At 40.8% G+C, this 27,500-nt stretch overlaps 1 long non-coding RNA gene across 2 annotated transcripts in view; it reads right to left on the bottom strand.

The window, feature by feature from the left end:
* Window positions 1-14,719: 14,719 nt before the first annotated feature.
* The window catches only part of LOC135114546 (uncharacterized), a 149,457-nt gene continuing 136,676 nt past the window's right edge, over window positions 14,720-27,500 (bottom strand). For both annotated transcript variants that reach the window (XR_010275536.1, XR_010275537.1), the window contains exon 4: window positions 14,720-15,768. This is a non-coding gene — a long non-coding RNA (uncharacterized LOC135114546). The remainder of the gene's footprint in view (window positions 15,769-27,500) is intronic.

Raw genomic sequence — 27,500 nt, 5'->3', positions numbered from 1 at the left:
TCCTTTTATCAATTTTTTTCTATTTTTTTTTTATTTTCTATCTGCTTTTTTTTTACGGCCAACTTCCTGTCTTTATCATTATTAACAACGACCATCACTACTACTAGTAGTAGTAGCTACTACTACTACTACTAGAACTACTAGCATTAATACCATAACTACAATTACTACTTCTACTAATACTTTTACTAATTTACTAATACTAATACTTATACTAATAACAAATCTATTACTTCGACAATAACAACAACAACAACAACAACAACAACAACAACAACAATAACAACAAAACACTAATACCACGACTATGTACACATTGCATCGTCATCATTCACAGATATGCCTCGCCACACGTGAAGCTAAAATCAATTTGAGGCATAACCTGTATTCCCTTAATGCTTCTCCGCCCGCCGCGCCGCCGCCTGAGGGCCGGGCAGTCTGCAGAGTCCATCCCGGGTTAGTCAAGGTCATATGATGTTAACAGCTCAATAACGGAAGCTGTTAGCGAAGTGAAATGGACTGCAGTATTGTTATGTAAAGACTTACAGAAACAGAGCACCGAATCTCACAGAGCAAGGACAGAATATTAGCCGCTTGTCCCTCCTTAACGCCATGAACAGGACGAGTGGCTCAGTAGGAGTGTAATTAAGCCTGGCCCTGACACGCGAAAAGAATACCGTAACGTAACTCCGGCGCGCCACAAAAATGCCAAAGTGGACGGGCTCTCGTAAAGAAAGTGCGTAACATCCGAGCGAGCACAGATGTCAAGTGTTACGGTTCGCTCTCGTCCTGCCAGTGGTGAGTTTTAGCGCGTAACATTAACCATTTCACAGCTACTTGACACATTCTTCCTTTACCATAAACCACTCTGAGGGCTTTCCTTTTGCTTTAACAGCCTCCTCTAAACATTACAATGTCTACATAGACATTGCAAAGTTCTATTCTTTTAATCTCCTCTTTTCTGTAAGCGCTGTTAAAGATTGCGTGTAATTAATTTTAGTCTTGCAAATTGTTACGTATCACAGTGAAAGGGTTTAATTAAATGTGTGATGAGTGCAACGCGATGAGGTTCGGTTACACGTAACCCATCCTCACCTTGACGCACTTGTCTTCGTCATACAACACGGCTTTGTTACATCACGGTGCTCTTTTCGAGTGTCCCTACTCACCTTGAGGCTCCATTGTGGAAGATGCGCGAGTAATGACATGCTGCAACACGGCAGGCCTCTGAGCCATGCCACGCTGCTGTAGCTTGTGTGCTTGCTTATATGCGTGTGCTTTGTGGACCGCTGCGTGAGCTCAACATCAATAACGTCAAGAACTTCAAAGGCAACACTAAAGAAAAGAGTCGATGAGGAACACGACAACGAGACCCGAGATAAACAGGAAGTCCGAGAGAAAAAAACGCCGGAGTCTTCTGGTGCAGTTTCAACAAGATGAAAGCTGCTTGTATTTAGTGAAGAAAATGAGGTGCGGAAAAATCATCACCATGACGACATGAAATACACTTGAGAAGACTGCGTTGCAATGTGAGACATATATATACACACGCACACAACACACGCACACAACACACACACACACACACACACACACACACACACACACACACACACACACACACACGAACTGCGAAATCTAGGTGAACTGATACATATGAAAGCTGATAGACAGATGAATATACAAAGAAAAAAAAAGAAAAAAGAAAAAAAAAAAAAAAGATGCACTGATACATTACAACACGCACGCACACACACACACACACACACACACACACACACACACACACACACACACACACAGTTTGTTTATTGACAAAAAATTTAAAACAATACTCAATACATGTAACATTAACAATGATTGTCTACAGTTTTATATATTTCACACATCCCCCTCATCTGTCAACACTTAATTAAAAGTATTAACAATTAAATAGTTAAAAATTAAGTAGTCAATCAAATAAATCCCCAAAAACTATTACTTCAAGCATTAACAAAAATATAAACTAATGAATTCATAAAAAAAAAAAAAATCCAATTAAAGCACAAAACATTATGATACACTAACATACTAAACAAAATCAAACACACAAATTACATCTTAAAAACCATAAACCAAATCATTACAAAAACAAAACTACACACACACACACACACACACACACACACACACAGGGGAAGCAATCAGCGTGCCTTGTCTGTGGTGTTCAAGGCGCCGTCAGTCTTCTAATCCAGGCGAGTCGTAATGGCGTGGTAGTCAAATATTACAGGAACAATGCAGACATCTTCGGTCAATAAAACATGACAGAAGAATACAGATCACCTTGGAACGCAGGAAGGAGGTACTAGCTTGTGTGTGTGTGTGTGTGTGTGTGTGTGAAGCTCCTCGGTTCACATTACTACGCGTATCAATGCCTCACAGTATTATTGTTAAACTCTGAAACGTTTCCTTTGCCTGTTTGTACTCTTTTCTCTGCGTAAGTTTCCACTGGTAAACTCTGAAATTCTTTACCTGCTTCCGTCTTTCCCGCTTCCTATGACTTTAACTGATAAACTCTGAAACTCTCTGCCTGTTTCCGTTCTTTTCTCCTTAAGTTTCAACTGGTAAACTCTACAACTCTTTGCCTCTTCCTGTTCCTTCCTCTTTCCATGATTCCAAGTGGCAAACTATTGAATTCTTGGCTTGTTTCTCTTGTTTCCTCTTCCTATACCTTAAACTATTTCAGGAAAGAAGTATCAAGACAACCCTGGAACTAAACAGACCTACGATTCTCAATATTTTCCTGTTTTACTCTATTGGGAGCAGCAACTAGGAGGACTTTTTTTTTATCCTTTAATTTTTGTACCTCTGATGAACCTACCTTGTTAGAAATAAGTAAATAAACACTCACACACAACACTTGGTATCTCAGGGGCGGCATCCTCTAATGGCCGCTTTTCCGTACTATTACCTTAAAGTATTGGCGGTAACTCATCACATAAAGGACGGCTATTCTTACCAAGCCCTGCACACAACTTCGAGGGGGTTTGGGAAGCATCCGAAATTTGGGGTCAGATTTACGGTCCACCTTCTCTTCTGCTGCCTCGTTTTTTTGTGACTAGTTTGACAAATTTGTTTTTCACGAGTCACGTAATAAACTGTGCGCCGCGAGGGGAGTGTGAATGCGAATGTGAGTGGCGAGGCGCGGCGTGTTTGTGTTCCTAGTGAGTGGCGAAACATGCGTCTTGTCCGAGGGTCCTTGAACTTATAGAAGGGCACCGCCATGAGAGAGAGAGAGAGAGAGAGAGAGAGAGAGAGAGAGAGAGAGAGAGAGAGAGAGAGAGAGACGACCGACCTATGAGGAAGAACCAGCTGCGTGTAACGTATAATACGCTGACCAGCCAGGCATCAATAAATTAAAGATGGATGAGTGGAAGAAGAAAGGAATAAATAAAGAAAGAAAGAAAAAAAGAAAGAAAGAAAGAAGGGAAAAAAGAAAGAATGGAAGAAAGATTGAGAAATAATAGGGAAATGTAATTAGTAGATTAATCAGAAAACGAAATACTGTAATGAAGAAAGAAAGAAACAAAGCGAAAGAGAGAAAATCAAACAAAAAAGAGATACAGAAAAAAAAACTAACACAAAAACCAAAAACTCAGCACATCCATCAATAAATTAACGAATAAAGCAAAATCTAAAAAAAAAAAAAATCGAAAAGAAAAAAAAATCCAACAACAAACTATAAAAAAACAAATAAAAATAAAAAAAAGAAACAGAAAAAAAAAGACAAAAACGGAAATGCAAACATCCATTCCTTTTATTTTTTTGGGGGAAGGGACTTTCAGAAAAAAAAAAAACGACCTGAACGTAATGGAAATTCTGATCAACCTTTGCATTATAAAGTCGAACAGGAAATGGACAAAAAAGGTGTAGAAGTCGCGAGCTTGGAAGGGAGGTCAGCACGTTCAGGTGACCAACGTTCAATATCACGGGAAGGGGAAGAGTTACGGGGCGCTGGTGAAGGCGAATGTAAGAGGAGAGCAAAGGAGAGGAGAACAAAGGAGAGGAAAGGAAAGGAGAGAGCAAAGGACAGAAGAGGAGAGGAGAGGAAAGAAGAGTAGAAGAGAGGACAGGAGACGAGACCAAATGAGAGCAGATGAGAGGAAAGGAGAGAAAAGGAGAGAGAATAGGATAGGAGAGGAGAGCAGAGAGGAGCAGATGAAAAGAAAGCAAACGAGCGGAGAGAAGGGCAAAGAAGAGTAGATGAAAGGAGAGGAATAGAGAGAAGAAAGGAAAGGAAAAGAGAGGAGAGAAGAGCAAAGCAGTGGAGAAGGAAAATAAATTAGATGAGATGAAAGACGAGGAGAGGAGAGGAGTGGAGAGGAAAGAACAGAGAAGAGAGCAAAGGAGAGGAGAAGTGAGGAGAGGAGAGGAGAAGAGGAGAGAGGAGAGGAGAGGAGAGGAGAGGAAAGTAGAGGAAAGCAGAGGAGAGGAGAGAAGGGGAGGAGAGAAGAAAGGAGAAGAGAGAAGAGGAGAAAAGATGAAGGGGAAGAAAAGAGGAGAAAAGAAAGGAGAAGAGAGAAGAGGAGAAAAGATGAAGGGGAAGAAAAGAGGAGAGAAAACGAAAGAAGAGACGGAATGAGACAAGAAGAAAGAAAAGGAGTAGAGAGGAAAGAAGAGAGGAGTGAAAGAAAAAAAGATGAAAGGGAGAAGAAAGGAAAGGAGAGAGGAGACGAAATAACACCAGATAAGAGGTGTGGGGAAGGGAAAAATGGAGAGGAGAGAGAAGGAGATGAAAAAAAGATGAAAGGGAAGAGAATAGGAAACGAAAACAAAGGAGAGGAGACGAGACTGGCTGAGGCAAGATTAAAGAAAAGGAAATAAAAGGAAAGGAAAAGAAAATAGAGAGGAGAGAACACAAAAGGGAGGCATGAAGGGAAAAGCCGATAAAACAAAACAGACAGACCGGGGGAGGAGAGAAAGGAACAAGAGATGACAGGAACGCAAAGTAAAGACGAAAGGAAACGATGAAAAATAATACAGGGAAAAGTAGAGGGAAAAATACAGGAGAGAAGGGAAAGTGGGCAGAGAGAAGAAGAAGGAGGAGGAGGAGGAGGAAGAGGAGGAAGCGGGGGAGGTAAGAAAAGTAAGACAAGTCGTTACTCAGGTATATTTGACACCTATTTTTCGGTGCGCCAGTTTCACATGAACGATGAGGCTTACCGTACGCGAGGGCAAGAAAGATTCCCACTCGTACGTACAGTGGCGTCCCAGAACTCTCTTTAAAGTGTGTTGCGAACTGTGGCTTAATGGACAATATAAAGCCTGCTGCCTGATTACGTATCGCGTCGGTAAGGTTGGTATGCGTGGCTTGACGTGATGCTGATATGCCGATCTATTTTCCAGGTCATAATATACGGCAACCATTCCTAGTGTGCAGGGCTGCCAACTGTTGCCACCGTAATCACCAAACGTGTCAAGTAATATCGTCCATTGTGTCAGATTGTAGACCTCTTATTTTTAAAGATAGTTTTGCGAGCTGCTGTACAGTGCTAGCCAAACACTACGAGTACACTGAGAATATTAAAACCTTTGGTTACTATTCAGTACATCTATCCTTAATTACTAATAACTCTGAGACATCTTTTACTTGTTCTACAGCCACCTCCAACCTTTAAATCAGGTAGAAATTGCAAAGTATATTCTTTTAATCCCCCTCTTATTTGTAGATGCTTATAAAGATTTCATCCGTTACTTTGGTGCTGCTGGTTGTTTCGTATCGCAGAGAAAGGGTTTAAGTAATGCAAGATGATAAAAAAAAAGTGTGTTCCGGTTAATCTCATGAAGCAAACAAGCTGGTCGAGGGACATTTGTTAAACTCGTAAACTTTATGGAGCATTTTTCTCCACCCAATATTCTTTACGTCATCGTCAACTGAAAGAGAGAGAGAGAGAGAGAGAGAGAGAGAGAGAGAGAGAGAGAGAGAGAGAGAGAGAGAGAGAGAGAGAGAGAGAGAGAGAGAGAGAGAGAGAGAGAGAGAGAGAGAGATCCAAGCGTTCCCAAGCCCCGGAGAAAGTTTTCCTAACCACCAAAACGAGCCTCCTACCTTTCTCCCTTCCTTCCTCTCCTCCTTACCGCCTCTTCCTTCCTTCCCTCTACCTTCTCTACCGCCTCTTCCTTCCTTCCCTCTACCTTCTCTACCGCCTCCGTGTCTTGCTCCTGCCCACTCTCCCTTCGGGTCTTCCAGCTTCCTCCCGTGCCTCGCTCCCCGCCCACTCTTCCCTCTAGTCTTCCCTCTCCCTCCTTTCCCTGGGCACTAAGCGGCGACATTCACGTGATTTGTAATGAGAAAGCTACCTGGTGATTCCTTCTGCAGATTTTTTAGTCTTACTCGTTAACCAGATGTTCTTTGTTAACTTCTTAAACACTGTAGAAAATGTGAACAAATAAAAAGTTCTTGAAATGAACAAAAAGAAAGAAAGAAAAATAGAATAAGAGGTTAATTCTGTCTCGTCTTTTTTATTCTACGTAACTATTTAAGAGCGTGTAATACAAAACTAAATGCATAAAATCTTGTAATGGTTGTGGAAAAAAACCGCGTAGCAGTGAAAAGATTAATGACATCATAAAGTAAAAGCTTAATTACGAGTGATGTAGGAAAGATGGAGCGTTAAATCAGCGATACTTTGGGGGAAGAAAATATAAAAAATCTGAGGATAATTACTTTTTCATATCTATCATATCTTAGGAAAATGTTGCAGTATATTTCGTTCCCTGATCTTATAACTAGTTCACATTACCGTGTTAAGCGGAAGATATGTTGAATTTTTTTTTTCTTTATGCAAGAAAGGCATTGGCCAAGGGCAACAAAAACAACGAAAAAAGGTCAAAAGGATCGTCTTAAAAAAACTGCAGCCGTGACCCTAATTCTTGTAAATGCTAATTATAATTGTGCATACGAAATCATGTTTAGACAAGACAGCCGTGCCACGCCCTGAGCGACGCCGCCAACACCGTGCAGAGGCAAGGCGGCTCTGTTCCCACGATTATGTCCCTTGAGGTTCTGATCTTATTTTATTAAGTTTTGCTGTACTTGTGTGTGTCTGTGTGTGTGTGTGTGTAAGTAAGCCTGAAAGTGGTTCCTACGTCAGAGAGATAATCCCGATACTCAGACTGATTCTACAATTTACAGCCCGGGTCAGTAAGGGAAGTCACTCGCGCTGCCAAATCAAAACATGAAGGAAGCTCAAAACTGTCCGGAACGTAAAACTGAATGAACCAATACAGTGAGTGGAAAACTTAGGGAATGGGAGGCAGGAAGAGAATAATAACACGGTGTCGAGATTGCGGTGTGAAAGTGGCAGCTCAGGCCGGAGTGGTGGTGACAAAGGGAGACATTAGTGTAAGTCACCACCTACACAGCGGCGGCGACAGCAGTAATCTGAATCCAGCCATTGTGAGACTCGCACTCTGGAAGGGCGAAGGGACTGAACTACTGATGCACAGGACGAAGCGTTCGTTACAAGGTTTGCTTCAAAGAGAACTCCGCGAAGTGCATCAGAGAGCGCAAAATGAGGTACGAAAAGGAAATGCGTGAAGAAATACTTGCTTTTAAGTCAAGGAAAAAAAAAAGAAACTCGTACAGAAGCAAGAATGGAAGCTGGAGTTAAAGATATCTATTTACTTATACACAGAACGCACAAGAAAATACATAAACATATTTTGGATTGGTGTGAAAAGAAAAAATATAACAAGAAAGTACCTCTTATATTTACTGAATTATACATTGTACTTTTTATTTACGAATTCATCTGAAAATCTTCCCTAGCTGGAAAATATAACATAAAACATAACAGAGACACCAAAACGTTTAAGGAAAGCTTACTCAAAATAAGACAAACTGATGATCACGTACGAGAAGACTTTGTTATGATTGGACGTCACGGCAGACTCACATACACAAAGCAGTCACCCAACAAGGGGAAAAGGCACTCGGGTACTTAACAGTTGACATTTACTCCTAACCTTACAAACAAGATGGTTGTCTATAATTTCCGGTTTTATATAGCATTCCCATACGGATCCTTCCCTCACACGTCCTCCTCACATATCATATAGTAGAGGGAAAAATGAAAATAAATACTGAAGATAATAAAACACTATAAGTAAATAAATAACAAAGTCCCCCACCAAACTCAAAACAGCGCTCTCAGAAAGTTACCCTAAATTACGATATACTGGAGGAGGAGGAGAGAGAGAACAGACACTCACGTGAACCACGAGGTCGGATAAGAGAGTCTGACCCACGGTGGGATGGGCCATACCTCACAACTTCCAACATTAAACTGCCTCAGATGTGAAGCGGTAATATATCAATACTTATTACTATACAGATGGTGCCTGATGCTATAAACATGCACACACACACACACACACACACACACACACACACACACACACACACATGCGTGGAATTGCTTAACATTACTGTAATTAACATTCTTTAGCAGTGGTGCAGTGTGCCTAACACACACACATATGACGCCACACACTCACTCACATCATACTCCACCTTTCATACACTATCTTGACCGCCCTGACCACCTCACTTAAACATCTCATCTGTTTTTCAGTGTCTCAGTTCATTAGCATTCCAAGACTAAAGCTCCAATTTTGTTATCGTGCTCGTGATGAGAATCCTTCTATTTTTATCTTACCTTCTTGATATTTTTATACTTATGCCATATTACAGCTATAAAACATGATTGATTTTTAGTTACCACCGAAATATTTATGTTTTTAAGCTACAACATCGTGAAATTCCTTCCATGATAACAGATCAAGAACCAAATTATTTATCGTCACAACTACTAATGTTTGTCCTTTCTCTGTTGCTCTTCATTCCTGCTGGCATGATTAAACACGTCCCCTTCCTACCACATACACACAGTACTGAATGTGTGAATAAGAGCGTACATATACACATACAGATACTCACAAGACACGCTGATCCGATGATTAACGAAAGGGGAACCGCGTGACTTTTACATCTCGACGCATCTTCATGCATGGCACTCTCACTGATCTCACCCTCGCCCTGATTACAGACCCAAGGCAGAATACTTGCAGGTGACTGAGTGCAAGGGACACCAATTACATAAGGAGTTATCTTACTTTGAAAAAATAAACTGACGTCACTTAAGAGTCGGACGAAGTAAGCAGGAGAAGTGATTCTAATGTACCACAAATGCGTGCTAATTAAAGTGCTAGTTTTTGGAATGATAAGAATATAAGAACATAAGAAAACTGCAAAAAGTCGTCAGGCCTACACGTGGCAGTCCTTTCATGAACACATATCTACCTATTTCCACCTATCATCTTTATCCATAAATTATCTAATCTTCTTTTACAACTTTGTGATTTGTGATTTGTGATTTGTTCATGATTGAAAGGGAAGTGATTTGATGTCTTTATGTGATTTGTGAATGTGATAGCTTGTCTTGTTACTTGGCACGAACTGTAAGCTTGGTACGCATACTCGTATGTATTGTTCGAGTGAAGTAAAAAATAAAATAAAATAAAAGTGTATTGCGCATCCATTGTTACAATGGTAAAGGGAGACTGGCCTGGTTCGCATCACAATAACGATCAGGTTTTCACATTGTTAGCTCCAGGTAAGGTAAACGATTTCCACTGGGATGTCAAGTGCAGACAGTAACAAAATAAATAAAAAATAATAATACAAAAAGCCCGCTATACACACGGGTTTACGTGCAGAAAAGTACATTGGAAAACAGAAGCTGACTGAGGAGAACACGGTGACAGAGACGAATATAGCTCGATTCTGTAATGAGTTTCCAGAATCCACGAGGGTGACACGTCTGCAATAAGGAGTTACCGGAAATGCTCTCAGTGTCTAACCTTGCACGGATTATACGTTTTCAATTTTTTTTTCTGGAACTAACTTCGTCGAACCTTCCTTTGAGCAATGAAGGGAAAAACTGGCATAATTGCAACGTATGCCATAAGATGAATGTATCACGGATTCTTTGCCCACAATTCTAGCACACAAGATTGGTCGTGAATAATAAAATAGCGTCAATGTGGATGACTGAATTATGCAACAGCCTGAGAAATTCTTAAAACTAATTTGTCGTCCATGTTGAGGGAGCTGGGAAGGAGAAGGAACACGAAAAGGAGGTGAGAGAAGAATACCAGGAAACTAGAGACTACAACCTCTACTAAAGTTAACAAGACAGAGCTCCCTCACCTAGAGCACCTGGGCAAGGAGATTTCGTCTACCACGAAGCCGCCTGGGAAGAAAAAAAAAATGTAGAGTTAAGAAAATAAGATCAGAAAAAGAGGGAAAAATAAGGACTGGTGACTTGATGAGCTGGATAATGTTGAGAGAGAGAGAGAGAGAGAGAGAGAGAGAGAGAGAGAGAGAGAGAGAGAGAGAGAGAGAGAGAGAGAGAGAGAGAGAGAGAGAGAGAGAGAGAGAGAGAGAGAGAGAGAATATAACTCGTCTTCACTCAGTTCCATTGAATTTACCAATATCAGACCTGAACGAAAAAAAAAAAAAAAACGATATGCAACGCATGTAACGATAAAAAATAAAAAAATGAACTCATGAATGCTTAAATAATATATACACTGTTACAATATTTCTCATGCATAGTACATGTTCCTTCAATATTAAACATCATTCATTTACACACACACACACACACACACACACACACACACACACACACACACACACAGTACAGTATAATTTACGCACAAATTGTCAACTGAATCTGCAAAACAGGCAGAAACACGAACTATATTTTGCAGTCTCATTTTAACGAGTGCAGCGGTGGCGTAACGAAGTGCTAATGTATCCGAACTCGACGAACTTCACTGGCGGGATCCGGACTAGGGGTGCAGGGAACACCACACCACACCACTTTACCTGTCTGTCTCCCCTGCCATTGTTTATGACTAATTGCGTCCACCAGGGGAAAACTTAACGAAGGTATGGTAACGTGAAAAATGCAATGGATATTTCAGTCCATCGTTCACAGTGCAGATCGTACGTACAGTCACGGCCACTCTTGCTTCCATAGTGTTTAGTGTGTTTCCTCATTCTTCAGCCCCCGAATCTGCTGTGAATCTTTTAATTGTCAAGCTCTATAAGGCGATTTTACATCATATCAGAGGGCTTAATTTCGAAGTTCAAATAAAATATGCACATCAGAAGTCTATGTTTTCGTGTAGCTTTAAATATGCATTGAGTCTGCAGGCTTCCAGCTCTTAGTATGAAGGCAGTTAAAGTGAGCAATTAATATTAATGAAATTAAAGATGTGATTTAGCACACTCAAATCTGGAACGCTAAAAGATTAATAAAATAAACCTTTCAGTACGAGTGCATCTACATACATCTATTTCAGCACATTTCTGATAGGAATACAAATATTTAAATCTGATGTCCTTGTGTGTCCGGACCGAGACCTTCGCTTGCTATGTCCTCGAATTTATTGGAACACGAATACACAATAGGCAAACATTCTCCCTATTCGATATCAACTTACCTTCATCACAAGCACTTCCACATGGCTGGCAGGGGACCCAGGCACACACAAGGGGCGTCACTCCCTCTGTTTACTCACAAAGACTCACGAGCTTCCGGTAGTTTTACGCTTTGCCCTTAGTCGTACGTTTTGCTTATTATTTTGTTTACCGTAAAAGGAGTGAAAAGGAGGAGAATATTCCTTTCTGATCTCCCCACAATACAAAGCCATTATACGGCTTCGCAAATATGGTGAAGCCACGCAGAGGAAAGACGGTGACACAAAAGCTGCCTGAATTTTAAAGGTTCTGGAAAAATAGTAAGTTGAAAAAGGCCAATTATTTAATGAAAGCTTATTTCTGCATTCTGCATCACACCACCGCCCGGAAAGTCATTGTTCACGGTGATAATTATCAAAGCTGAATGTAATAATTCTCAAAAAAAAAAAAAAAAAAAAAAAAAAAAAATGAAAATAAATAAATAAATAAATAAATAAATATATAAATAGATAAAATAAAGGAAAAATCACGAATCTTCTGCTCAGATTCTTAAGCATGTTTGTATGTACGAATAAATGTTTTCAGAGATCACGAAAGTGATAAGTTGAGTTCTTATGGGTGTTTTTTTTTTTTTTTTTACTTTGTAGGTATAGAATCCTTGCTTAACTATCACTAAAACCAAGAAAAGACTCTTGAAACGTTTTGGAAAACAAGCCAGCAGGTTGAGATTAGGCCTCGCATTCCTTTCCCCATTCAAACACCAAACGTCACATGTGTGTCAGCTCGTGTAATCATTGCAGTATTTATATTGCAGCTTCCAGTGATTTCTGTTGTTATATTCTGGTTATCAGACTGCCCTTGTGTCTAAGTGTCATTTTAACCTTAAACGACTCTGGTTCCAGTATCGACCACAACTTAAACTCTTGGCCATGGACATGTGCCGCAATAAAGCCTGAGGCCAACACACTAATAACGGTGAAGGTAAACGTGGCGGCATCCGCTACAGCTGCATGTGGCCTCGGCGCCTATCTCTGTCTCATTGGCCTTTGAATCTGTGGTGGATGATGTCCCACACTGCGAGATACAGAGCCAGTGTGACATTCAGATTTCCACTTAATCTTTCCAAGGCTTCCCGAATTATCCGTTTATTGATTAATGCGAAGCAAGAATGAAGAGCTGGATGAGGTGTACACTGACTGCCTCTGTCTATATTCGAACTAGGGGAAGCAAATTCATAGCCAAGTGTGCTCTTTACTGCATCAAAGGTTTACAGTTTAAATATATATAAAACCATAAGCAAGTACACTTATCTGTGCGTCTGCCTCTGCATTCAAATAACATAGAAACCAGTCTGTATTCACGTCTGCTCCTCAGAAATGACACTTAACTTCGATCAAAACAGAACCAGGCTTTTGAACCCAATCTCCAGTATTTCCCATCACTCAAGAATCATTCCCTTTTCCTTCTCCCATTTTACCTTCCCCAAAGCAACGAAAACCCAACATGTGAACTCCCCATTGGGTATAAAGCATCCCTCTCACGACCTCCCTTCCTTGGCACCTTGCCTTCTTCCCAGCTGCATGGAAACGCGACCCACGTCCTGCCCTTCCCCACCCCCCGCCCCCGCCAGGCCGTTACGGTGCTTCACGCGTGGCTGCGGCCCAAAGGTTCAGGCAGGCAGGCCGACACTCCAGTGAACCACCTAATTATGGGAGGCGACGAACATCACGTTACGTCCACTCCGTCACACCCGAGAGAGAGAGAGAGAGAGAGAGAGAGAGAGAGAGAGAGAGAGAGAGAGAGAGAGAGAGAGAGAGAGAGAGAGAGAGAGAGAGAGAGAGAGAGAGAGAGTGTGTATGTGTATGTGTGTTTGTGTGTGTGTGTGTGTGTGTGTGTGTGTGTGTGTGTGTGTGTGTGTGTGTGTGTGTGTGTGTGTGTGTGTGTGTGTGTGTGTGTGTAGATGCGTGCGTGCGTGCGTGCGTGTGTGGAGCAACACAAGCGCTCCGGTGTGCCAGGGAGTCCAGGGGAGCCAGGTCCTGTGATGGCGGCTGGAGGTGGTTGCCCTACACCAGCCGCATGACTCTCCGCTCATCTTTGTCCAGCTTCCCCATATGCGTGAGTGCACTAGACATCCATGACAGGGCAGCGTACTCTAGGTAAGGCCTGATCTGTGCCTTATACAGCAGGAGTATTCCTCTGCTAGCGTCCTTCCTCGACCGAGGACGTGGAGAATGAGATGTAACAAAAAGACGAGACTGAAAATCGAATTACCAGAGAGAGAGAGAGAGAGAGAGAGAGAGAGAGAGAGAGAGAGAGAGAGAGAGAGAGAATGCAAGGGGTTATTCAGACACACAAGACAGACAGATTAAAAAGAAAAAAAAAATAGAGCCACATTCACAGGTGGAAGACAAATAAAAGAGAGAAAGAGATTCGGAAAAACAACACACAAAGAAGGAGAGAAACACACACACACACACACACACACACAATTCACACAGAAGCAGAGGCAAATATCCGTAGAGAAAACACAGATATACACAGACAAACAAGCAGAAGGCAACAGAAAAGCAACACAACAATTCTTGCCATCACGTCAAGCACATAACAACACTCGGAGCGTCTGTCTTCCTCACCTGAAAGAAAAGGAGGAAAAAGAAAGAAGAGTGAGTAAAAAAGGAAGAGAAAGAAGGAAAGAAACATAGGAAGCCACTCCAGGCACGTTTTCAACCAATTTCTTTGTTGACTAATTTTCTTGAGCGGCTGGGAGTCATAATCCTCTTAAAAATCTGCTTTTAAAGTGTGGTATGACTTCACGGAGCTGACAAGTGCCAAAAAACACCCTTCAAGAGCACTTGCAGGAGAGAGATAAGGAGGGAGGGTGGCGGGAGGTGCTGCGGACTTAAGGTGGGCAAGACGGGGGCAGTTGGGGGTTGGGGTAACAGGAGGCATCTCACCTGGCTTAATTTACAAAGATGGAGAGAAGGTGAGTGAGGTAAATTCCACATCTTGTCCTCCTCCATTTTTCTGCGGGATGAAACGTGTTAGTGGCGGCGGTAGTGGTGGTGGTGGTGGTGGTGGTGGTGGTGGTGGTGGTGTCGTGGTTTACTGATGGTGAAAAATGGTGGCGAGGAAAGATTACGGAGATAACACTGCAGCGGACGAGAATAAAGTGTGCGGAGCGAGTCGTGTTGCATTACTGGAGTAGTGAAAAAGTAGGGAGGAGAGTTGTGTTTGCTTCATAAAGTCCCTCTCTTTTTCTTTTGTACTTACATCTCCGGTATATCGTGTTCAGGAAGATTAGATAACCTTTACAACATTTTTTCTTCCTTTTTCTTACTTTCCCAGCCACAGGGTAGACGTGAATAGGTGGTGCACTTCAGTAAAACAATTATGGAGTGTATGGCATTGGAAAAAAAAAAAATATATATACAACATGAAATTTTTGTGCATTTTCTTAATCTCCAAGCCAGCCAAGGTCGACGTGCATTATTCGTACACTAAAAAAAAAAAAAAAAAATCTGCGGCATATTGTGCTGTGAAAATCTATATAGCAAGATATTATTTCTGCATTCACTTCATTTCCCAGTCACACGATCGAGGTACATTAGTGGTACACTGTAAAGAATATCCGTGGTACATGGTGTTGAGAAGAAAAAAAAAAGTATATAACATGCCAGTTTTCTCTGCATCCTCTTAATTTTCCCAGCCACAAAGTTGAGGTGCATCGTTGGTAGACTTAAATAATTCCTGCGGTGTATCGTGGTGTGATAAACAATATAATCATTGACATTTTTTTTTTTTTTCGCATTTCCTTAAATTTCCAGCCACAACGTCGAGGCGCATCCGTGGTACACTTCAGAACGTTCGTACACTGAAGCAGGAGCGAGTCATGGGACAGTGAACAAGGTCATATATTTAGAACAACACTTTCTTCCACTTTCTTCAGGGCTCACGTTACCTCCAGGTGCTGCACTTTACCTAAGTAACAATCCAACTTTGGGTTAATGAGGAACATGCAAGGACCTCCAAACTTCCTGGTGAAATGTGGTAAAAAAAAAAAAATATTAAGCGTTGGCGGAACCTGAAGGCGGTTGTCTGGTCACCGCGTCGTCATGGTGATCGCCTTCTCGTGCTCCGAGGAACACAAGTGACTTTAACCTTTGACTGCAGCGGCTTCTCCACAGATCTCGTTTTATTGTCATGGTCATCCTTTGTTAGCCTTCCGTGCACTGGAATTACTAGCATGGAAAAAAACAAAAATAGGAATAGGTTAATATTCTCTCTCCAGGCTACATAATAATAATATAAAAACAAGTGACTTTATCCCTTTCACTTCACAGATCTGTTACTGTCATGGTCATTCTTTGTTAGCATTCAGAGAAGCGTAAAAACGAAATATTTGGATAGACTCTTAAAAATGAGAGAATATAAAGTTAATTTTGTCTTTTGCAGGCTACATAATAACAATATGAGCAAAAATGACTAGCATTCGTAGCATTGTAGAAAAATATTTGCACCGGACACAGATAATGTGAGAATACTCGTATAAAGTAATTCTGTCTTTACCAGGTCACAAAAAAGAAAAAAAAAAAAAAACTAGGTAATTATGGGGGCAGAGGTGACTGACTGCAACGACTTCACAAACCCTCTATACTGCCATGGTCACCTTTGCATTCAGAACGATATGCAAAAAAATAAAAAATAAAAAAATAAATAAATAAAAAAAATAAATAAATAAATAAAAGATAAAAATAAAAAAAAATAAAAATAAAAGAACAAAAGGTTAATTTTGTCTTTCCCAAGCTCCATAATAATAGAATAAGTGACTGACCCCTTCACTGCACCGAGTTCTCAGCAGATTCCCTTTTACTGTCATGGTAATCTTTTGTTTGCATTCAGACAACAATAAAACGAAAGTAATAAATAAATAAATAAAACGCATAAACACATAAAAAAGAGAGAGAGCAGACGGTTGATTTTCTCTTCCTCAGGCTACATAACAATAATAAAAGCATGTGACTAAAAAACAGGAAAGAGCAGAAGTTTAACAGTCTTTTCCAATCTGCATAATAATACTATAAAATATAAAATTTGTTGGTGATTTTGGGAAAAGAAGTGATTTTAATTCTTCGACTGCAACAATTTCTCCACAAGCCTCTTATACTAACATGGTCATCCTTTGTTGATATTCAGAGCACTGTAAAATTATTAGTATGACCACAATAAATAAAGAAGAGAACAGAAGATTAATTTTATCTTTACAAAGCTGCATAACTATTTAAGGGGCTGTAGTATAGAGCAAGCGACTAAAAACTTGTGGGTGGTTATGGGAAAACACGAGGGGATGCTGAAAAGTTCTTGGCTTTGAGGGGTTCGCGAAAGGGTGGGGATATCAGACTCACAGCACAGGTAGAACAACTCTTTATTAGGAAAACATGCAGAAATTGTGATGATATGCAACCTGTCTTTCATTTTATTAAAGGTGTAACACATGATGGTAATTTCAACAATGGAATTTCTCGAAACTGATGTATAAGCGGTCATGAAGTTCCTTTTCCTATAGAGCAATGGAGCGAGGAAAACCCACAGCGAGATGATGGAGGTCTTAAAAGATGACATCATACTTCAGTGACAAAATCTGGGTGTCAAGATTCCGGACTGGTAATTGTAAGGTCACAGATGAGCCCGAATCAAGACCAATTAAACCCTACCTATTATGCTGTAAATCTGGTAACCCTACTCAAAGCCAGGAACTGTTCAGCACCCCCCTTCCCCTCGCTCCCCCGGGTCCAGCATTGAAGGACTGATAGAATGTTGTGGTGCAAGTAAGAAAAAAAAAAAAAGACCACCAGACATTGTGGAGCTTCTAATAAACAATTAAAAATATTAAACCATGGCGCTCAAACAGCTTCCCCTTCAAACAAAAAGGAAAAGAAAAAAAAAAGTTTACTCCTACATTCACACTAATTCTTATTTATTTGCTGTCACACACTAATCCCCACCAACATCATCGTGGTGGGATGAATAAGTCAGCAGCAACTTCCACTGACTACTACAGCGGTGCTGAAACAAAGGAAATAAAAAGCAGAGAACAACAGCCTTGCAGAGGACCTCATAAATTCATCACAAAGCCTCACTCGCGGAAAAAAAAAGGATGGACTGCAAGGTTAGTTGGTGAATGAAGTGCCGGGACAGTATATTGGAAGTTGTAGGGCGGCAAAGGGATAAGACGTGGCAGGATTTATCGAGGCAGTGGAGAGGCTGAAAGGGAAGCAAAAGTGGATAGCGAGCAGAACCCGTGATAACCCAGAGGGAGAGTGAGAGAGAGTGACGTGATATTGGACGGAGATATGGAAGAGATCGGAAAAGTGACGGTAGATTGAGATGGATGTGCTGAGGAAACAGAAAGAAATGAACACTCTACCGATGTAACAACACTAGAAAACCATCTGCAGAAATTAAGAGATAACATAAAATACAGAGACACAAGGATAAAGGTAAAAGATAATAAACTGAAATTGAAGACGATGTAACGAGCTGCAGATCTAAGCGCTGAGAGGTTCTGTACGCGTCACAAGGTACTCCTCACCAGTGAAGCGTCTTGTATGTTCTATTTGTACTCTTCACTAAATATGACCTCCATTGTATTCAATAACTAAACTTAGCGCACCATTCTCCATTCCACTTATTCACTGGACACGAAATGATGTCATCTGTTACATTTATTCACTCAACATACCGTATCGTTCTAGATTTTATTTCCTCACTAAACACTCTTCACCTATTTATCTGGTGTAATATTCCCCATTCTATTTACTCACTAGACATGACATAACGTGATCTGTTGTTTTCCTCACCAAACATGATACAACAAACTGGAAACCTAACAAGAAAACCTCTGGCACGTTTCAAGGGACTGGAGAGGCTCGCATGTATTGCCCTATTCCATTTTCCTCAAAAGACAGCGAAGCGTGCAGCAGCTTTCCCCGAGGCTACTGCTGGCGCACACACTCAAATGGAAACGTACCAGAAACATTACATATACAGAGTAGAAACGTAAGGGAGAAGAGGAGAGATCACGTGAGGGAGCTTGTGATGCTTGCGTTCACGGGCTGCCATTAGAAGTGATGTTATGATGTACAAAATGTTTTACAGAAATGATAATAAATAAATGAATAAATAAACAGTATCAGACACTTACCTCCACTTTTAACACATCCAGTTTTTCTTGGCCTTTGTAGAGTTTTTAATATAAAAGCTGTTCATCAGTTCAAATATCAATTTTTACTACACTTGTACACATAAAATTCACCAGACTTGGTGACATCATTTGCTGCGGTAAATGCACCATTGAGAGAAATTTAAACCGAAATAAACCTGAGTGATGAAAACGCAAAACCGTGTCAGTTCATTTTTTTTACCTGATGATTAAAGCTTTTCTATGCTGCCAAAATGTTTTTTTTTTTTTCCATGCATTTCTATAACAGGTTAGAGTTTTACCAGTGGTACATTGTATTGCGCTATCCCATCCTCTTTATCACACAGGTTTTCTGGATAATATTGTTACGCAGGTGATGTGAGTGTGTTGTTGACGATGATGCGGACGACAGTAACGTGAAGGCGAATGACCTATAATGGTGACCTCTAACTGGAGCAGCCTGAAGAATATAGACTAATTATTTAATTCATTGCCTGAGAAAACCATAGGAGTTACGTGTGACATGTAATATTACAGACTTGGTTCTTACAAGACAGGTGATATATGGGAGCGTGCAAATGTTGTCACGCACAACTGATATTGATGCTATTCTGGTGTGCATATTTACGTCTCTACTACTTGTGAAGGGAGACGTGAACAAATTGTTACTCTTACACACACTGGTGCTTGGTCCTCCCTGGTGTCAAGACAAGAGAGGAGTGGCTCAAGGCAGCGACTGATCCCATGTACATATCAGCTCTACATAGAATAATTGCTGCTGGATCCTGTACATTAAAGACACATAGATCTGGTTGTTTTGCTACACTGCTGCTCAGACAGGGCGAGATAACACTGGTACCGGAATTTTGATCACAGGCAGGGAATATAATACTTAAAGAAGTGTAAGCACAATCTCCTTTCCTGCCATCAGTCTTGGAGGAAGACATAAAAAGGATAAAAAGCTAAATTGCTAGGGGACGTATTGGACACTCACCCTCTGATTGGCTGTAAAATGGTCCACACAGCTAATATTGAAATTAAGTCGTGCTTATATTTCTAGCTTAAGAACTATCGCTGTCGGGACGTCCTTTCTTTCCTCTCCTGGGCTCGATCTGTCTCCCTGAGGCCCTTCTCTTTATCCTCGCCCTCTTGTGCTGGACACCCCGAATAGCGGTGAACAATGAATAACGAAAGAAATTTTCACAAAGAGGGACGACCAAATGTGCATACAGATATTATGCTGAAATGTTAGTCAGGTTTTTGTATTACTGTATGAAGCAAGCGGTAGGAGCGCGCTAGTATTCCATCCAGCATTAAAGTTGCGCTTGTACTGAAGAAAGAAGCTGTAAGAACACAAGAACATGGGGGAAGCAGCAGCAAGCAACCACCAGGTCTGTGTGTAGCTGGCCCTGAATAAAACATACATACATATACAGACCTATCATCCCCATCCATAAATTTACCTTCTTGGAAATATCCCTATGGACTCAGAATAAGTTTATTCCTGTTATCTGCCACATGTTTGTAAGGGAACAGTATAAAAAATGGATAATATAAGAAGAGTAAGCACCTACAGCCGTGCAGGTGATTCGCATTCATGGCACAAATGCGTTTTCTTGGCATATCGGTTATCGCTTCCACGTCTTGCATTCCATACCCGTCCTCGATGTTAGTAATGGCGTGCCTTCTTTTTTTCTCATATGTTAGCGATACCGGTTTTTTTTTTTTCATGCATGACACTTTCCTGCTTTTTTGTATATATATATATATATATATATATATATATATATATATATATATATACGAGGTGTGTCATTAAAGTTCCAGGACTGGTGTCCTAAAAGATGAATTTCAAACCCAAGCCACAAACCACCATATTTCCCCTTCAAAGTAATCCTTCTGGAGTATACAACTGCGCTCCCAACCCTCTACAGTCACTAATCTTTTTCTTACGTGCTTTTAAAATCATGTCCTCTGTTGCAGGTCGTTTAACAATGAGCGCTGAACAGCGAACAAACTTGAAGTTTTTGGTGCAGTTGGGGAAAACGCCGTCAGAAGCACTGGGTATGCTGCAAAAAGTGTACGGGGATGAGACAATGTCACGCTCACGTGTTTTTGAGTGGTGCAAGAGGTTCAAAGAGGGCCGGGAGGACGTGGAAGATGACCCCAGGAGTGGAAGACCCTCAACGAGCAGGAATGAGGCCAATGTTGAGCGTGTCAAGCAGATGGTGCGTGACGATCGTCGGTTGACTGTTCGAAAGATCGCAGATGAGCTTGGCATGAACCACAACAGCGTGTGGAAGATTATCACTGAAGATCTGGGCATGCGGAAAGTCTGTGCGAAGATGGTGCCGAGACTCCTGAACGATGACCAGAAGGGACGACGCATGCAGGTGTGTCAGGACATCCTCGAGCGTCTGGAAACTGAACCAGACTTGCTCAGGAGTCATCACCGGCGATGAGTCCTGGGTATTTGAGTACGACCCGGAGACCAAACGCCAGAGCCTTCAATGGAAGAGTCCGGCGTCGCCACGGCCGAAGAAAGCAAGGCAGTCCAGGTCCAGCTTCAAGGTCATGTTGATCGCTTTCTTCGATGTGAGGGGCATCGTCCACTGCGAGTTCTTGCCACAGGGCCAGACAGTCAACCAACATGTGTACAAAGAAGTACTGCGGCGTCTGCTTCGTGCAGTGCGCGAGAAGAGGCGGGAGTTGTGGCAGGGCAACTCGTGGCTGCTTCACCACGACAATGCGCCTGCTCACAATGCCCTGAGCATCAGAGAGTTCTTGGCCAAGAAGAACATCGCCGTGCTGGAGCAACCGCCCTACTCACCTGACCTCGCTCCGTGCGACTTCTTCCTCTTCCCCAAGCTCAAGGAGGTCATGAAGGGGACCCGTTTTGATGATGCGGACGACATCAAAAAGGCCGTGACGACGGAGCTGAGGAGCATCCCGCAAGAATCCTTCCAGCAGTGCATGCAAGCCTGGCAGAGAAGGATGGACAAGTGCATGCGGTGCCAGGGGGATTACTTCGAAGGAGATAACCTATAGTTTGTAGCCTGGATGTGAAATAAAACTTGTGTGGCACCAGTCCTGGAACTTTAATGACACACCTCGTATATATATATATATATATATATCTTTTTTTTTTTTTTCTATCTGACACTCGCATGTATGTAAAATAGATCTTCCCTCTGTGGCACTCATATCAGCAATACCAAGCTTTCTTTTAAATAATGTCAAACCTTCTTTTCTCTCTGGTACTTATATATTAGTAATGTAGACTCCCCTATGGAACCCAAACCTTTTTCTTTGACATCCATATTAGTAACAGAATCTTCCCTGTGGCACTCAAACCTTGTCTTTTCTCCGGCACTATTCGACAAATTCAGCGACTTATGGCTTTCTTTGCGCTCGCTTGGGAGGTAACGACGCGAAGCACGTGCATTTTACCTGCAGCCACCCCCGATTACTCAGAGCTGAGAGCCTGGAGAGGTGCACCGAGGGCTTGGCTGAGGTGGGGAGCAGCACGGCTAATAGAGTTACCTGGTGATGGAGGTATCGGAAAAGCTACCTCACTGAAAGTATAGAAAATTGCCTTACAACTTTTAAGAGATTATATTGTTTACCTATATTCAGTGGTTATGGTAAGTATAAAATGAAATGTATATTTACTTTTATGGAACATTATGTAGTAACGATAATAAATAAATAATAAATAAAAGTTAGGTTTTGAAAACGACGCGGGAAGGAAATGATTCACAGATAATGGTAGATGGCTGGAATAGATTCAGTAATTACGTTGTTAGTGTCGAGTCAATAGGGAGTTTGAAAAAAAAAATTAGAAAAATCTTTGATCAGGAACAATAAGTGGGTTTACTTTTGTACAGGAACTGCCACGTGTATTCCTGCTGTTTTTCTTGCAGCTTTCCTTCATGCTTTCTTTATGTTATGCTCACAAAGTGGTTGTTTGTGTTTTGTTCTATTGAGGTTATTCTTGAAGCGCTGTGGGCGTAATCAAGAGTCAGTGTTACCATCATGCATCACAATGGTAATAATGCAATTAAGGTTTATCCATTATGCGTATTTTGACTGTCCTAAGCCTCTGCAAAATCCTTTTTACTAAGAACTGATAAATTTAAAAAGAGGACCATCAAGGCACTCTTTCATAACTAAACAATCCAACTCTTTGGAATTTCCCATATCAAGCAAGCATTTTTTTTTTTTATGCGACTCACTGACAAGTAAAAGTAAAGATTATTCCATCAATTATTATTGACAATATCCAGACCTCGTAAATTCACACATTGTTATCAAGCAAATAGTAAATAAACACACAATTGTAATGGGTGGGTAGGGATGACTTAACCTCTTGATGAAGAAGACATCATCAATCCTTTTATGAGACCCAGAATAAAAAAATAAACCGGTGCCATATTCTCAAATATTTCAATGCATAATCTTGACCACTTTAAATAGAATATATCGGAAGTTATTATGCTTTTCAAGAATGATAGTTTAACAACTATTCTGCATCACCAATGGGAAAGTAATTATGAGAACCCGACTAGTAATCTGTGTGACCTTTGAAAATAGTCCTAATGAAAGAGAACAAAACGTTTTGATTAAGAATACGTTTCTAGGTACATTAGCATCTCCTTCAAGTCTCATTTCCATTCCCTTCCATCTATCTATCCTGTTATAATACATAAATTAATTTTCTTTTTATTATTATTATTATTATTATTATTATTATTATTATTATTATTATTATTATTATTATTATTATCATTATTATTATTATTATCATTATTATTATTATTATTATCATCATTATTGTATTACTATTACTACTAATTATTTATTTATTCATTCATTCATTCATTATTCAGCGCTTCTCGTCTGTCTCTATTTTGCACGCCTTTCTTGTTGTATCGGCGTTCCCAGCTCGAGTGAATGTCTACTCATGAGGGAGTCGGCTCGGCACTCAGTCATAGCGTGTCGTGCTTTTCTCTCCGTCCACTACCCGTGTCCTTTGTACTCCGAATATCAAATGTGATAGATCTAAGTACTGTGCTTACCGCTCCCTACCACACACCTCCCACATATTGGTTGCACCGGTGGTTTGTGCCCAGAACAATCCACCCGCTCCCAAAAAATATTAACGGGTTCAAGGAAGTGATTAACCAGACGGAAGATTGGTCACTGCAGGAGGCAAGAAGAGGCGGGAGGTGGAGGGAGGAGGAGGGAGGAGGAGGAGGAGGAGGAGGAGACAGCAGGAAGAGGTGGGAGGAAGAAGAGCAAGGTGAGCGTAGGGAAGAGGAATGATTACAGGTGATGAATGACTAAAGGGGGGAGGGAGTTAATTAAAAGTAGGGGCGTGATGTAAGAGAGAGAGATGAGAGAGAGAGAGAGAGAGAGAGAGAGAGAGAGAGAGAGAGAGAGAGAGAGAGAGAGAGAGAGAGAGAGAGAGAGAGAGAGAGAGAGAGAGAGAGAGAGAGAGAGAGAGAGAGAACCAGGGACAGAAGCAAAGAGACAAACCGAAGTAAATAGATGGCAAAAGAGACGAACACACATTAAACGACAGAAACAGAGAAAATAAATACACACATAAAAAAAGTTAGAAAAAAAAAACACAAAAATAAAACACTAAAAATCACATCAAATTACAGAAACGAGGAAAAGACAGTACACGTATACCCAAAACAACACACCTACCACCACCACCACCACCTTCCACGTCCCCACAAGAGCTGCGGCGGAGGCACTATCGCTGCGAGGTGCCACTGCCAGTTATACGCCAAGCCTGCGAGGAATACCGCGAGTGTCTGCTCTATAATCTAATCTCTATAACGCAATTACCTAAATCCGAAGGTGAGGTCATGTCCGCAGGGGGCGTGGAAAGGAATGGGGGCAGAAGGTGGTGGTGGTGGTGGTAATAGAACAGAAGTGCGTGATAACAATGGAGATAACAAAGAGGAAGAAAAAGAAAAAGAGAAATGAACAAGAAGGAGAATAAGAATAAGAAAAAAAATGAAGAAGAAAGAAGGAAGAAGAAAAAAGAAGAACAAGAAGAACAAGAAGAACAAGAAGAAGAAGAAGAAGAAGAAGAAGAAGAAGAAGAAGAAGAAGAACAAGAACAAGAACAAGAATAAGAAGAAGAAGAAGAAGAAGAAGAAGAAGAAGGAAGAGAAGAAAGAAGAAGAAGAAAATGAAGAAAGAAAGAAAAGAGGAGGAGGAGGAGGAGCGAGAACAAGATCTGAACAGAATACGTAATGAAGGAAAAGAGGACAAGGGAAATGAATGAATAAATGAATGAATTAATTAGTGGGAGAAAGGAATAGAGGAAATTAAGAAGCAAGCAGGCGAACATAGAAAATATTAATACAAAAAGGAAGAAGAGGATTACAGAGGTCGTGATCTTTATTTGGGAACTAATTCTCAGTAAACTGGTGAAGTAGAGATAGGATAGTACAGCAGAAGGCCTCTCCCCCATCCACCACGTGACCATCTCATACAGCTTATTCTGGGACGGTAATAGTTGTTGCGAAAAATACGATGCCTGCATGAAAAAAAAAAAGGGAGAAAAAAATGGAGTTTTTCATAGGAAAGAACGAAAGGAAACTTAATCCAATTACGCTATTGAAGAACTCTATCCGTCTGATCTATTGGAAATGCATTAATTTAATAATGAAATGAAATAAAAAATAAAATAGAATAAAATTCTATAAAGACATGTCACGTTGCAACAGATATATAACAGTGTAATGCAGATACAGTGTGGTATGGAGGAGGAGGAGGAGGAGGAGGAGGAGGAGGAGGAGGAGGAGGAGGAGACGAGGAGGAGGAGAAGGAGGAGGAGGTATACTAACACGAGAGAGAGAGAGAGAGAGAGAGAGAGAGAGAGAGAGAGAGAGAGAGAGAGAGAGAGAGAGAGAGAGAGAGAGAGAGAGAGAGAGAGAGAGAGAGAGAGAGAGAGAGAGAGAGAGAGAGAGAGAGAGAGAGAGAGAGAGAGAGAGAGAGAAGCAGCAGACCTTTTTGTCCTTACGGAGCTATTTGAGGGAACAACGCAATTTAACATAAGGTAAGAGAAAATAACAGCAAAATGAAGACTCTTCCCCACTCAGCGCTCTCTCCACCCAGGGCTGGCAGAAGATGAAGTACCAAGTACCAAGACAATAACTTATGGAAATTTTATTGGAAAGAGATGATAGCTACCCCTCTTGCTACTTGTATCCAGTGTCCGACAGTCAACAACACTTCAGTAAAGAGCCATTTTATCAAATAAACTCGAATGAAATTGAATTATAATTTGCTATGACAGCAGAGGATAAGTTGTGAAATGGAATAAAAAAAAAAAAAACTTGTCTGTTTTTAACATTGTAATTGTTGCAGTGTCGAGGACATCAAAAGATTATGAACTTAGTAAAAATTAATTACGAACGAATGCTTGCTGTGGAAACCATCGTGTGCAGTATCATAAGAAAAAAAAAATCAACATATTGTCAAGAATGATGGTTTCCACTGACTTTCAAACAACTGACGTCAAACTATAAGATCGATAATTTTTTGGTTGTGACTTTCTTGAATATTGATGTTAAGTTGGCGCATTTCCAGTCTGTCTGAACTTTACAATCTGTTAAAGTCTTGTCTAATGAGATCAGTGGCGATTTACTTATCTGGTGCTTCATATCTTTCAGAATTCTGGAGAAAACTTTGTCAGGTATTTTAACTTTTCATCTGAGTGTAGACTGTCACTTACTAGGACACGCACGCCATCTGCAAGTTTTTTTTTATATCAAGTTTCCAAGAGGATGGATTAATGTCAAATTTTCGTCAGTGAATACAGACGCAGGAAAGATATTTAGTATGGCTGCTGTTTCGCTTCTGTCATCCAAATGATTATCCTCCTTTGGCAAGTGGTCCGATAACACATATGAATATTTTTACTGTTTGCGTGACTACAAAACTCTTGTGAGTTAGATTTACTCGCTTCAGATATTCTCCATTTTTTTCTTGCTCGATTCTGATACTCCATTTTTTTTTTCTTGCTGTGTTATTACTTTTTTTTTTCGGAACATTTTATCTAATTCTTTTTTTGAAAGAAAGCCCATTTTATTTCTATTTCATCCTCTGCCACTTAAGTTCCACGGACTCAGTAAAAAAAATAGGTCAAAGATATTTCTGGTCTGCATTAATCTTTCAAGGTAGTGATACAAATCCTTTCTTAGCAAATTAATGTAAAAGATCGCATTCAGTATGAGAGCTGCATGATTATCCTATTTATGCACAGGAAAGTGACGGTCAAAAATATCTTCCGAGATGCGCAGCTCCAATTTGCTTCAACTACAACCCACCCTCCTGACAGAGACAGGATTGGTTATAACATTATTCCAAAAATCTGCAAGCACGACCTTTTTCTTCTCACAGAGAGTCTTTAATCTGTTATTAGCGCTGAAGGCTTTATTATAGAAGGTCTGTCTGGCGCCGATCCTTGGACGGATTCCAGAAACTACAGGGTGGAGGAGGATGAAGGAGAGGAGGAAGAGGAGGAGGAGGAGAGCACAAAGAAACACAAAGGAATAACGAACAGAAAACCTGTTAGTCCTCACGGGGCTGTCTATAGGAGGTACACTACCTACTAGCATACAGTGAGAGAAATAGGACTGCACGGATGAAGGCTTCACCCCACCCACCACTCCCTCCAACCAGGCCAGGAAGGAAAAGAAGAAACACCACACAGCATGAAGAGACTGCACGGAATTTTTAAAGGCG

The sequence above is a fragment of the Scylla paramamosain genome, chromosome 2 (genome assembly GCF_035594125.1).
Source record: "Scylla paramamosain isolate STU-SP2022 chromosome 2, ASM3559412v1, whole genome shotgun sequence".
Lineage (NCBI taxonomy): Eukaryota > Metazoa > Arthropoda > Malacostraca > Decapoda > Portunidae > Scylla > Scylla paramamosain.
This window is presented reverse-complemented; position numbering and strand designations above follow the sequence as displayed.